The sequence below is a fragment of the Chionomys nivalis genome, chromosome 1 (assembly GCF_950005125.1).
Source record: "Chionomys nivalis chromosome 1, mChiNiv1.1, whole genome shotgun sequence".
NCBI classification, from domain to species: domain Eukaryota; kingdom Metazoa; phylum Chordata; class Mammalia; order Rodentia; family Cricetidae; genus Chionomys; species Chionomys nivalis.
In genome coordinates, this window is record NC_080086.1 from 11,373,284 (window position 1) to 11,385,935 (window position 12,652).

A 12,652-nucleotide genomic window follows, 5' to 3' on the forward strand; every position below is an offset into this window, starting at 1 on the left:
TAATACTGGAAAGCCAATTTTTCTTGAAAGAGTAAAATATAAGAGAGTATTTGAGGCTCACATATTAGGTGTGATATTGTTGATCAGCTTTAACTCCGCAGAGATAATTTAGCTAATGTTGTGGGATTTTCTTGCACATACTGTTGGGACAGTAATTAATTTTTTTTCCTTAAATATGTTTTACCAGTGAAAGGGCATATAAAGACAGGCTTCTTCTGTATGTAAGCTTTGGGAGATAATCTTGAGGGTTGCCTGTTTCATGCCAGCTGAAAGTCAGGAAGTACAGTTGCATCTTGATATCTCTGGTGAGGGGCACATGCTGCAGCTGCTTATATCCAGCCAAGCAGTGCTGGACAATCCTGCAATAGAAAGTCTCAGGACAAAAAGAGCATGAAGCAGTCGAGGCAACTGTTTCCATATGAACAACAACCTCTTCCCCTACACACACATTTGTGTTATTGAATGGCCTTATAATAGATTTGGGAGCTAAAGCATTTTTCCAACAATTTATTTGATGTTCAGAGATATATTTTACATTAAAACCATTCATCTAAGCAATAGGATTAGTCAATAAAGATCTCAGTCTGTAGAGCTTCTGGAATATAGAATTCTCAGTTTAGTGGAATGAAAAAAATGAACTTTCTAGGTAGGATTGAGATGTGGAAGAGAAGGCTGATGTTTGAGAAGAGCGTGATGTGGGATTCCCCTCTCTATGCTGTGATTATCATTTCTTAATAAAGAAACTGTCTTGGGCCTGTGCAGGGCAGAATAGAGGTAGGCAGAGAAAACTAAACTGAATGCTGGGAGAAAGGAGGTAGAGTCAGAAGTCACGTAGCCTCACCAGAGACAAATACCAGACAGAAACTTGCAGGTAAACCACAGCCACATGGTGATACACAGATTAATAGAAATGGGTTAAACTAAGATGTAAGAGCTAGCCAAAGAAGTTAGAGCTAATAGGCCAAGCAGTGATTTAATTAATACAGTTTCTGTGTGGTTATTTTGGGGCTGAGTATCCAGGAACAGACAAGTGGCTCCTTACAACAAGAAGGTGTTAATTTTGCAAGGCCATAAGAAAAACTATGGAGGACACACAAGAGGAGGAAAAGAAGGAGACGGAGGAGGTGTAAAGCTCAGAATAAGAAAGCAGAAACAAATGAAGAATGATGAACACATCAGGAGAAACTGCTACAAGCAGACCTAAGTGGTGAGTCATGGAGTAAGAAACACCAATATGATTTAAAAAAAACCCTAGGAATGGTTGTGTTGTCAGACATCGACAAGAACAAACTGTGCAAGGAAGCAGAGATCTGAGACACAATGTAGTTAAGAGAAGAAAGCTGACCAAAAACCTAAAATGATAACTGGGGCCGCTCATATTGCTCTGGATATGGCAGACAACAGACATGTTACTCCCGAGGTCTGGTTTCCAGACAATCAATGAAACAGCCATATATCAATGTAAGTACAGCGGGGAGTTGGTGAGCACTTCTGCTATTGGTAATAACGCTAGTGTAGATTGTGAGGCTACAGAAATAGGGGCTTATATTATCTTGTGTTTTCAGAAATGTGAGGTATAAGGCCTGTGTCTGGTGATGGACTTCCCACAGGGAAAATCCCTAGAACAAAATAGCTAAGAAAAGGTTGTGTGTGTGTGTGTGTGTGTGTGATGTTGTGTGTCCCCTCATATAAAGCTACCAGGAATCAAGATAATAACCATAATTAATCTTAAGTACTTCCTGGAGGGTCTACTTTTAACAGCACAATCATATAAATTTTGTACCCGCAAAATACCTCACAACAGGGAATTATTTTTAATAGATGCAGTCTGAAATTTTATCAGATGCAAAGCAAATCCAAGTGCCAGGAACAAGCATTGCATATGTCCGTGTGTTTTTAGGTAGGGATACACAGATATTTTAAATATAGTCCAATACAGCTGCCTGCTTTAACAATTTAGTGGGGGAAATGTAGATTTTCTGAAATTATCAGGATGAGTTTATGAAGTTAAAGCAATGCTCATCATTTCCATCTCTGCCTTCCTATTATTAGTCACTGTATTTTTCCTTCAAATAGTACATAAATACTACTATGGATAGGATATGCATATCAGATCCACACACAGATATGGTAATACACCTTCATAAAGTAAAAAACATTTGAACCACTTCAGTGTAGAACGATATGAGGAAAGAAAAGTCACTGTGCTCAATTTTATTGCTTTATTGTTTGGAAAAAGTTTCACTATTCTGCAAGTAAACATGTTTTATAACAAGCCTTCAGGTTTGCCTACTATACATGACAGATTTTTTTTATTTTATGTAAATGAGTACTCAGAAATCTTTGTAGTTTTCTAACAAGAAATGTGTATCAGGAAAAGTTATTTCAAAATCAGTTACTATTATCTTAATATAAAATAGCACTCGGGAGGGAGAGGCAGGCGGATCTCTGGGAGTTCGAGGCCAGCCTGGTCTACAATAGCTAGTTCCGGAACAGGCACCAAAGCTACAGAGAAACCCTGTCTAGAAAAACAAAATAAATAAATAAATAAATAAATAAATAAATAAATAAATAAAATAGTATTCCAAATATTTTTAAAGACATTACTTTAGAAACCATTTTATGGGAGGGGAAGATGGCTCCTTGGGTAAATGCATGAGGACCTAAGCTTGGATCCCTAGCATTCATGCAAAGGCCAGACCCAAGGGCATGCACCATCATTGCTGGGGAGGCAGAGCCATGTAGACAGTTGGGACTTGCAGGCTGGGTGATCCAGGGAAAGTAGTGAACTCCATGTACAGTGAGAGGCCCAGCCTCAACACATAAATAGAGAAATGGTAGAGGAAGACAACTGTCATCAGGCTCTAGACTACACAGGCACACACACAGACACACACACACACATAAATGCAACATATGCATGTTCTCTCTCACTCATACAACACGCACATACACACATGTTCACTATTAATAAATGAGGAGAAAGGTCTGAGATTATTTAAAGCAAAATTGAGCTTCATACAAAAGTTTCCATTTTATAACCAGAAAGGGAAATATTGCAGCTGCTATTCTATAATTTATTAATACAAAAGATTCATATTTATAATTGTCAAAATTATGGAAACAGCGATTGAGGGAAATAACATGTATTATTTACAGGTGACACAAAGGGATTTTAATAATTTTCTTACTTTTTAGCAACAACAGGAAACAGATCATTACATTTGAGGTTCAAGAACAGAAATCTCAATGAATCAAGGCTTCTCAATTGTGTCCTTCATGCCAGCAATGAATTAGAAGTAGTTGATTGAGTCAAAGACCTTATTCATGGCAGATTTGCCCTTAGTGACCTATCTGGAAAGGGTAGACATATCTTGTCTCCTCAGGAAAGGACACACAACATTGAATGTCTACCTAAGGTTTTTCTTGTATCATGGCTCAAATTCCCAAAAATGGTAAATATGTTAGGCAAATGATTCAGAATACTAACTATGAGATAGAAAAAGAGCACATTTTTTTTTTTTAAATCAGTCGAGAGACTTGAACTAAGGAAACATAATGAGCTATAAAGTAGGATTCAGGGTGGCTAAGTCTTACACCTAAGACTTTTCCATGTTCTTGTTTTAGCAGCAGTGTAAATTTGGGACAAAGTCTAAAATGCTACTGATAACATTTACTACCTCTGTGTGTTCCTGCAAAGTAAGTTACAGCCTGTAGTCAAGAGGGAAACAGCCAGTGTATAACTGAGGAGGAGTTTCAAACCCAGATGAATTTGTCATTATAAATCAAGGCAAGTTTTTTCCTTAAATTCTTGAGAGAATCTTGTAGAGTATTAACTAGGCACATATGTAGACACAGAGAAACACAGAGAAGCCCTCATATTTGCATACAACAATAAGACAGCTAAACTGATGTTTACAACAATATTTCCCTCCCATGAGATGAGACAGACATTGTGTAGACTCTAAGGAACATGGTTCTTAGGGTTAACTGAGATTTGGAAATTACATCACTGGTGAGATCTATGTGAGTTAGATCTGGGAAATCTAATCTTCACAATTTTTTTTTTATCACTCAGGAAGAAGTAGTGCCATAGGGAATAGCAATTCATAGGGAATGTCTTTCCTACTAGTCCTCAGAGAAGATGGAAAAACAACAATAAAGCAAGGCAATCAAACTGGAAGAATTATCTAATGTGAGTGTGTATACAGAAAAGGGGTGTACTGATCTCAAGTGCCTTGTCATATCTTAATTGAAGTAGAATGAATATTATTAAAATATGTAACATATATTATATTAAAATATAATATAGAATTAATAATTTAATTTTTATTAGTTTTATAGAGAGAAATAAAACTATACGTGCCACAACTAGGTAAAAGTAAATCAACTGCCTATAACATAAAATCTACAAATCATTAAGCTGTGTTTGTAAAAAGGAACAATTAACAAAGGCAAGTGGAAATTTTATGAATACACCAGAAAGAAAAGCATAAAGATATCCTAAAACTCAAAACACAGAAGGAAAGATATTCTAGGTAATTAGTTAAAAAAAAAAGCAACAACAGTTAACTATTACAGTTACATGAAAAATAGAGAAAACAGGGCCACAGCAATAGCGTCTAAAATGCAGGAGGGAATAATGTGTACCACGTTGGCATTTGAGGTCTGTACCTTGGAAACATTGTTAGAACATACATGGCTAGACCACAAGAAAATAATAAATCTACCCTTCTTAGTGGAACTGTTAAATCTAAATCTCACAATTATTGATAAATGACAAAATGTCATTAGCTACACTGAAAATTCGACAAATTCAGTTCATTAGTTTAGTGTAGTTGCCATATGTGGATATTGTAACAAATAGTAATTTTATTTCCAAGGACAAGTATTAATTATAGAATTTAAGTGCACATTTGGCTATTATTAATATAATTAAAAGTAAGTATACAGGTTATTCTCCCTAAATATGGTGTAGTAAAAAAAATAAGAATCATATGTTCTTAAACTTCAAAAAGATTCCTCCATAATTCACAAAGGGTCAAAGGGGGGAAATCAAGCAAGATTTAAAAAATTAGAAATAAAATTTCCATGAAAAAACAGTTTTGTTTGGGTAAGTTCAGTAATATACAACATATCTATTCTTAATCTGGAGCTGAAAATTATCTTCAAAATATGCAATACAGAACCCAAATATTTAGCAGAACAAGAAATGAAAAGAAAATGACCTAAAATGCATGTGTTTTTCATAAAAGAATTATTGCTAAGAACATAGTTTGAAAATATAAGTAAGTATTAAGATTCATTTTGTCATGACTAACTTTATGCTGTTTCATCAGGTCATAAATTTGAAAGAATAGCAATAATTTAGTTAGAAGCAAACTTAAGAATTATATAGACAGGAAATGACTGTTTTGTCACCTTTTCTAAGCATTATGAGAACTATATTAATTTTTGCTTGCTAGGGAATGCTTTCTCGTAAAAACTGATATCAGTTATAATGCACGTTGTGAAATCATAATCTGAGGTCTCATGATAACAACACAAGAGCCTGCGTATTGGGGAATACTTGTCTATATCACCAAATAACAGTCTCTCTCTCTCTCTCTCTCTCTCTCTCTCTCTCTCTCTCTCTCTCTCTCTCTCTCTCTCTCTCTCCGTTCAGTTACATTACTCTCATTTCACAGACTTGCTTCTTAGCTGGCCCAAATGCCGATAGACACAATAGAGGACAAGAAGAAGCCATGGAATGAGGTGTTGAGTTGAAATAGAAAAGGCTGGACTCAAAATGGAGCTGACTGGTTTCATTACCACTGTGTGTGGCACATCTTCATCCTCTTTCTCTGTGCTTCCTGAGACACAATTTTTCATTTGACAATTCTTTAGAAAATGAATAGGGTACACATGCTGCATATTAGGGTGAGCTTTAAGGAGTAGAGCCTATCTTATTCCTCTTTTCAATCCCATGCATCAGAAAAGTTATTGTCTGTCAAGACAGATGGTTAGGGGAGTAACTGGGGTGCACATTAGCCCATATTGGTTCTCAGTGGATTTTTAGTGAAGAAGTAGGTAGACAAGATACAGCAAGATCCCAGCTTGAGTGACACACAGAAACTACTCCTATCCCCAGGACCTTCTGCCAGTTTGGAACCCACAGGTTAGAAGGACACCCCTTCTATTGAACAATAATTTCCCTTTGCAGTATCATTGGGGATACGCCAGACTGGAAAACACGAATTTGAAAGAAAATCTACCAGCAGGTAGGGCTGAATGTAGCTCACCACTGTCAGGAATGTAGAATTAAGAGCATTTACAAGACAGCACAAATACTATCAATGGAATTGAGGGTGGTGTACCAGCCTGAGGAGGAGCAAGAAGAGGAGACAGAATGGGAGAAGGAGAGCAAGAGAGGAGGACAGTACAGGGGAAGGGCAAGAGAGAGGGGAAGGATCAATGTTCAGATAATGGAGGATTACATGCCAGATCTCTATTGCAAAATATGGCAGAAACATTACACAACACAACTCAACTTTAAAACAATACTGTACTTGCAGCACTTTATCTTCCTGTGTGTTTAAGACAGGAAGCATTTCATTTGAATCTCTTACCTGAAGCAAATTTCTCCCTGAAATTGCATGTGACCTCCGTTCTCTTCAGGACTCGTGGAAGCAAACACAGGTCTATCTCATATGCTCCTGATGCCGGTAACTATCATCCCTGCCTGACCGGTTTGGCTTGTTTAAGAGCCTAGTTTTCATCACTCTGGAGGGTCATATGGAAAAGAAGGGTTTGTACTGACAGGATAGACACAGATTGAAGCCACAACCCTAAACATGAGTTAGATTCTGTGTGATATTAAGAGTGTATGCCAAAAAATCCCAAACAGCAGCATATAAACAGAGACGCGGCTTTAAAATTACATTATAAGGTAGGCACTTCTCAAATTATATTTGGTTGTGTTGGAGTATAGAGAAGACTCAGTGCCAGGAGCTGTAATGAGCCTGCAAGTCTGGGCCACCAAAAGATGTCCCTTTCTATTTTTAGTTTAGAAATGACAAACACTACTTTTTGCCTTAGAACACAAAATAAATTTACAAAGAAACACACCCCCCCCATGAAAGTATTTTCAAAGATCACAATGAAATAGACCAGCATATTTGCTATTTATTGACTTTGAGCCATGTGTGGAAACTTTGAGGCAACTCAAGTCAATGTTTACTTGACTCCAGGTAAGGGAGGCTCAGCCAAAGGCAAGAATATGACGCCATCTGTTGTCCCTTTCTCTTTTTGTCTGCTTCCTAACTTGATTATAGTTTCTTCTAAGATCGATTTCCTACATGCAAGGGCAGAGAATAGAACTTCCAGAATTATGTTCACTGTAAAAAATGCATAGGAAAAGATATTTACTATGTTTACATTTCAAAATTGTGCATCCCTCATGTTCACTTTTTCTATATAGAGAGAAACATACCAGTTCTCTATTATTATAACAAAAAATGGAGGTAAATCTTGTTTTAAAAGGGCAGCACTTATTTTGCCTCAATGTCTCAATGATTTTATTCAGTCACTAATCTCTTGAACTCATTGTGTTGAGTTTCATTTCTTTCAAGGCAGTTGAGCAGTAGCAGCAGCAGAGAGAGAGGGAAAGAGAGAGAGGAGGGGAGAGGAAGAGAGAAAGGGAGGAATAGAGGAAGATGGAGATAGAGATGGGAGAAGAGAGAGAACTGAGTTCCAATATACTCTTGAAGGGACTTTTCTTCAGAGTGGTAGGTGATTCAACCTTGAAGGAGTGTGGTGTTACCATGAGGAACACTGACAAAACCCTTAGGTTTTGGTGATACTTTGGATTTCGACACACACACATATATTCATTTTCCTTGCACATGCCAGAAAAATGTTACACTCTGAGCTACACCCATAGAGCACTAAATAGCCAAGGGGATTCATGATAATTTTATTTGCAACAATTGTTCTTCAAGTTAACAAAACACATGAAATATCTGAGTTATTTTTTAAAACAAGGAATTATTATAAGGTAATAACCGCCAAACTGGAAATATTTTTTTACCCATAAACCTCCTATCATGCATTAAGGTAAGACTACATACAGTTTACAGGGTGGGACTGAGAGCTGAGCTGAGTAAACAGGAACAATCTAACCTTGGTAAAACTGGAAGATTATGGTTAGAACAGTCTGATAGCAATTATTCACTGGCAAGAAAGGACATGAAATTAACCTTGCCTGTGTTTCCTTTGGAGGTATGCCCTTTAATGTCATAAAAACTCTTGTTTAACATGTGTTCTTAACTATTTTAGTAGAAACTTTTATTAACAATAAAATCAAGTGACAGTTATGTTATTTCTGTAATTTATCCTATCAGGGTTTGTTTTATACATTTGTTAAATAATGTCATTCCTTGCATCTATAATTACTATACTTTGTTTTTAGACAAAACATTTATGATAAAACAATTACAATGTACCACTGAGATTGCATACAATAAACGAGGGGCTATACGGTGTGTATGTATGAATATATGTGTGTGTGTGTGAGTGTGTATGAGTGTGTGATTTTGTATGTATATATATATATGTATTGTGTGTGTACATGCACATGGTTAAATATGTGCATATGTGTATGTATATGTGCATGTATATGTGTGTGTGCTTGTGTGTATGTGCAGATGTGTATATTTATTAACGTGTGTATTTCTGTGTGTGCATGCTTTTTTCTGTGGGGATGTGCTATGTGCCTTGTGTGAACTTCAGGGGACAGCATTCAGATGTGAGTTTTCACCTTTCAACCATGTTTTGAGATAGGGCCTCTTCATTACTGTGTAAGAGGCTATTTAGTCTGTAAGTTTCTGTATTCTCCAGTCTGTGTCTCCCATCTCTTCAAAGGAGCATTCTGGAATTAGAGAGGCCTGTGATAGTTCTGCTGGCTGGTTTTATGCTTGGCTCATAAGAATGGCAAGTATTGCTGCTCATGGTGGTGCATGCTTTTAATCCTAGCACTCGGGAGGCAGAGGAAGTCAGATCTCTATGAGTTTGAGTCTAGTCTGGTCTACATAGCAAGTTCCAGGATAGCCAGGACTACACAGGGAAACCCTATCTCAAAAAACAAAGCAAACAAACAAAAAGTCAAGCGTCTTCTTAAAGAGTTCCCCAATAGAATTGGTGCCCAAGTCCACATTGTTTTACTCTGTAGGTGTCACCTTCCCCACTCTATAGCAAATCAGATTCTTTGTTCAAAATGCCTGCTTATCAGTCTGCACTCTTGCTGTAAGTCTGACAAAGACTTTATCATTGGCCTTGGATATAGGGAAGAAGTTGACAATCATTTCTGAAACTAAATGCAAGGACTGGTGATCCAAACCTTGAGATTGACTGCATGACTCTTAAATATGCTCAGCATGCCTCCCTCTCTTCCTAATATCTTTGTTCGAAAATCTTTGAAGCAGAAACCTATCTACTAAGAAGCAGATGCCAACAGAATCTTCTGGACCTCCAGCAGCTGATTCTTGTTAGGGAGGGTGTGGTGAATGGAAGTAACAATTCCCTACTCTTGTGGAGTGTGTTACACGCAGCTTCTGCTGTGTGTTATGTATAGTTTCTGCCTAGTACTATGGCAAGCATAGCAAACCAATCTGAACCACTCAGGGTCTTGGTGGAAAGGACACGGAGTGGGTTGTATTATGCTGTCGTTTGTGCAACTCTATTTTAAATAGGAAACTGAAGAAGACAGGAATATTTCTTGATAAAGTTATCTGAAAATTAAGTGTGAACCACATTGCTTTTATATTAAAAGAAAGTTGTTTATCCTTTCCTTCATTTCAGATAAGGATGAGTGGACAGGGGTCAATAGAATATGAAGTCATTATAAGCCAGAACTTTTAAGCTGTCAAACGTTGTATGTGTTCAAACCCAGGATAAAGGAGCAAGAAATTGCTATTGATGTTTCCAAAGCTTGTACAAGCCAAGCCAGGTGCTTGTTAGTGAAATTAATCCAATCGCTTTATTTTGAAAACCTACCTAGTTACTGAATAATAAACAAGTATGAAGAGTTTGTTGAAGACCAGATTGGACATATGCACAATGGAGTATGGCTTGACAAAGGCAGGAGTGACACTTTCATCCAGACTTTTGATTTGGATCTTAGTTTTAAAGTAGGATATTGCTACTCCATAGTTCTAGCGAGATCATCTCAGTCCCTGGAAACTCCATTCCCATTGTACTGTGCTTCAGCCTAGCATACACAACTTGTACCTTTCATTGTTGTTGAAAGCACTCGATTCTCTTTGTGAGATCCATCTCGTATGCTTTAAGTACTCGAGAACACATTAGCATGCCAGTCTGTAAAGTGTCTCCCATATACGTTCCTAATTTCTTCTCATGATAGAGTTTCAACTTGTCACATGAAACTCCAATGAGAGGTATGGCAGTCTAAGTTATGGACAATGAGATTTAAGCTATAATTAGCTCTCTGGCTGTTTTCTGTGTATGAGTATGATGTCTTTTGAGGACAGTATATCCAGCATCTTGGCTCGTACCCCTCTTGCTGACCATTGTACAATGGTAACAGTTGAGTAGCTTTCCTGAATACAGATCCAGGATGACAGAATGGCCCTGAAGGTACTGAGCCACCTACCACTTGGCTGGCAGTGGTTTAATGAGATGTTCTTTTTAAAACCTCATTTAAAGCTACAGGACTTGGATGTCTTCTTTCTTTTAAAAGCACCCAAATCTTGAATAAAACCTAACTTTGGGCCTGGAGAGATGGTTCTGTAATTAAGAGTGTTGGCTGTTCTTTCCCAGGACTCAGGTTCAATCCCCAGCTCATAACCATATGTAACTCTAGTCCCATGATATCGGCTGCCTTCTTTTGACCTCTGTGGGAGCTGCATGCACATGAAACATAGACATATACGCAGGTAAAGATATCCATACACATAAAACACTTTTTTAAAAACTAAACACACACTGGCTATGAGAAACTAGACATATTCTTGTATAATAATAAAATAGACATGGGTCCCACAGTTAAGAACGGGCATCCAGGGAAAGAGACTACATTCTAAAGATGTAGAAATATACACTATGGCTAAAAAATGTTTAACTATTGTCAGCTGTTCAGGAAAATTTGAAACACTGAGAAAATGCCGTGTGCTGATGGATAGCGGTTACTTCTTAGTGTTCTGTGGCAAGGTGTCCTTTGGCTATTTATGGCCTTAGCAGCAAACACTCCTCTGCTTCTTTAAGTGGCCACATTAAAGCTGTCAGTCCCTGGATCCAATCTGGTTCCAAAGGTCAGGTAAAAGCTGATGTTTTATTAGCAAAATAGATGTTTTCAGATAGCTTCAAAATAAATTCCCTTAAATTGAGAAAGAAGAAAATTTTCTAAACAGAGAAACCAAAAAGTAGACGGAGATACCCTGCAAGCATAGAAACACTCCCTCGGAATTTGAACTTGAGTTGTGGTTGTTTGCTGGCAACTGAACCAGAAAAATATAAGGTTTTTGTGGGGATTGCACTAATAGGTAAAAATTAGTGTATTCCTGACCTTTAAAACAAGATTAGAGTTTCCAGCTGTCAACAGAGTATACATGTGTACAGCTCCAAGGAAGAAGGAACAGTTTGTCATTTTCTCAGAAGAGGATGATTATAGGGTAATCAAGTCATTTTCAGATTGTAATGGATAAATTAGAATAAAAATTGACTCGCTGAATGTTGACATTACCAAGGGATGTTGAGTGAAGATCAGTCAAGTTAGCCACAGGCAACTTATTTCCTCTGGTTCTATGGACAGAGAAGAGACAAGAGGAACCCTAAGTGTTCCCTCCCTCCCTCTGATAATGTATATATCACTCAATCAAAGAAATTACGTCACTGCAAAGGCTGGAAATATTTAAAGCACCTTTCTAGTAGGATTTGTATTGTTTTGAAAATGGCAGTGGTCAAATTGTCCATTCTTCTACTTAATTTGTTCTTCCTTTTCCTGAAAGGGACTCTTAAATACAGAGCATGTGTATGAATGAATATCCTTAGATGCATTCCTGAGTCTCTGGAGAGGGTTGTACCTTGTTCCCAAGTATCCTTCCTCCTCTGGGTCCATAGTCAGCACCAACCTGTCAAAGGCCTCATTCCTCTTCCTGCGTTTCAACCAAGTTAGCAGTTCTACAAAATACAAAATGGAGGTATCTCGGCCTTAAAATAATCACATACTCTCCCTCCTGTCTGAAACCTGGTCCCAACTTACACACCTGTTTCAGCAGTGTGTTGTGGAGACCTAGGGTTGAGAAGGGCAAAGCTCAGTTGTTGATTCTTACTGGAGAGCAAAAATAAAAAAGAAGAATTAAGTCTAATTTAGTGTTCCACTTTTTGTATTTTGATTTCAGACTCACAGATTAAAGCTATATTATCTACCATAATTTACTTTCATAGGGTCAGATAACTATTTTATGAAGATTTACTTGCATAAGTAAAATACAGTCTTATCATGCAGGTTTAAAGTTCTGAGTTTGATTCCCAACACTTAATAAAAAGGAATTGAAAATGTACAATACTATTTGTTCTCTAAGTTCTATTGGAATTAGAGTTTTTCTTAGAAAAAACTTATACTTCAGAAAGGGAGCATCCAGATAATGTTATTGTC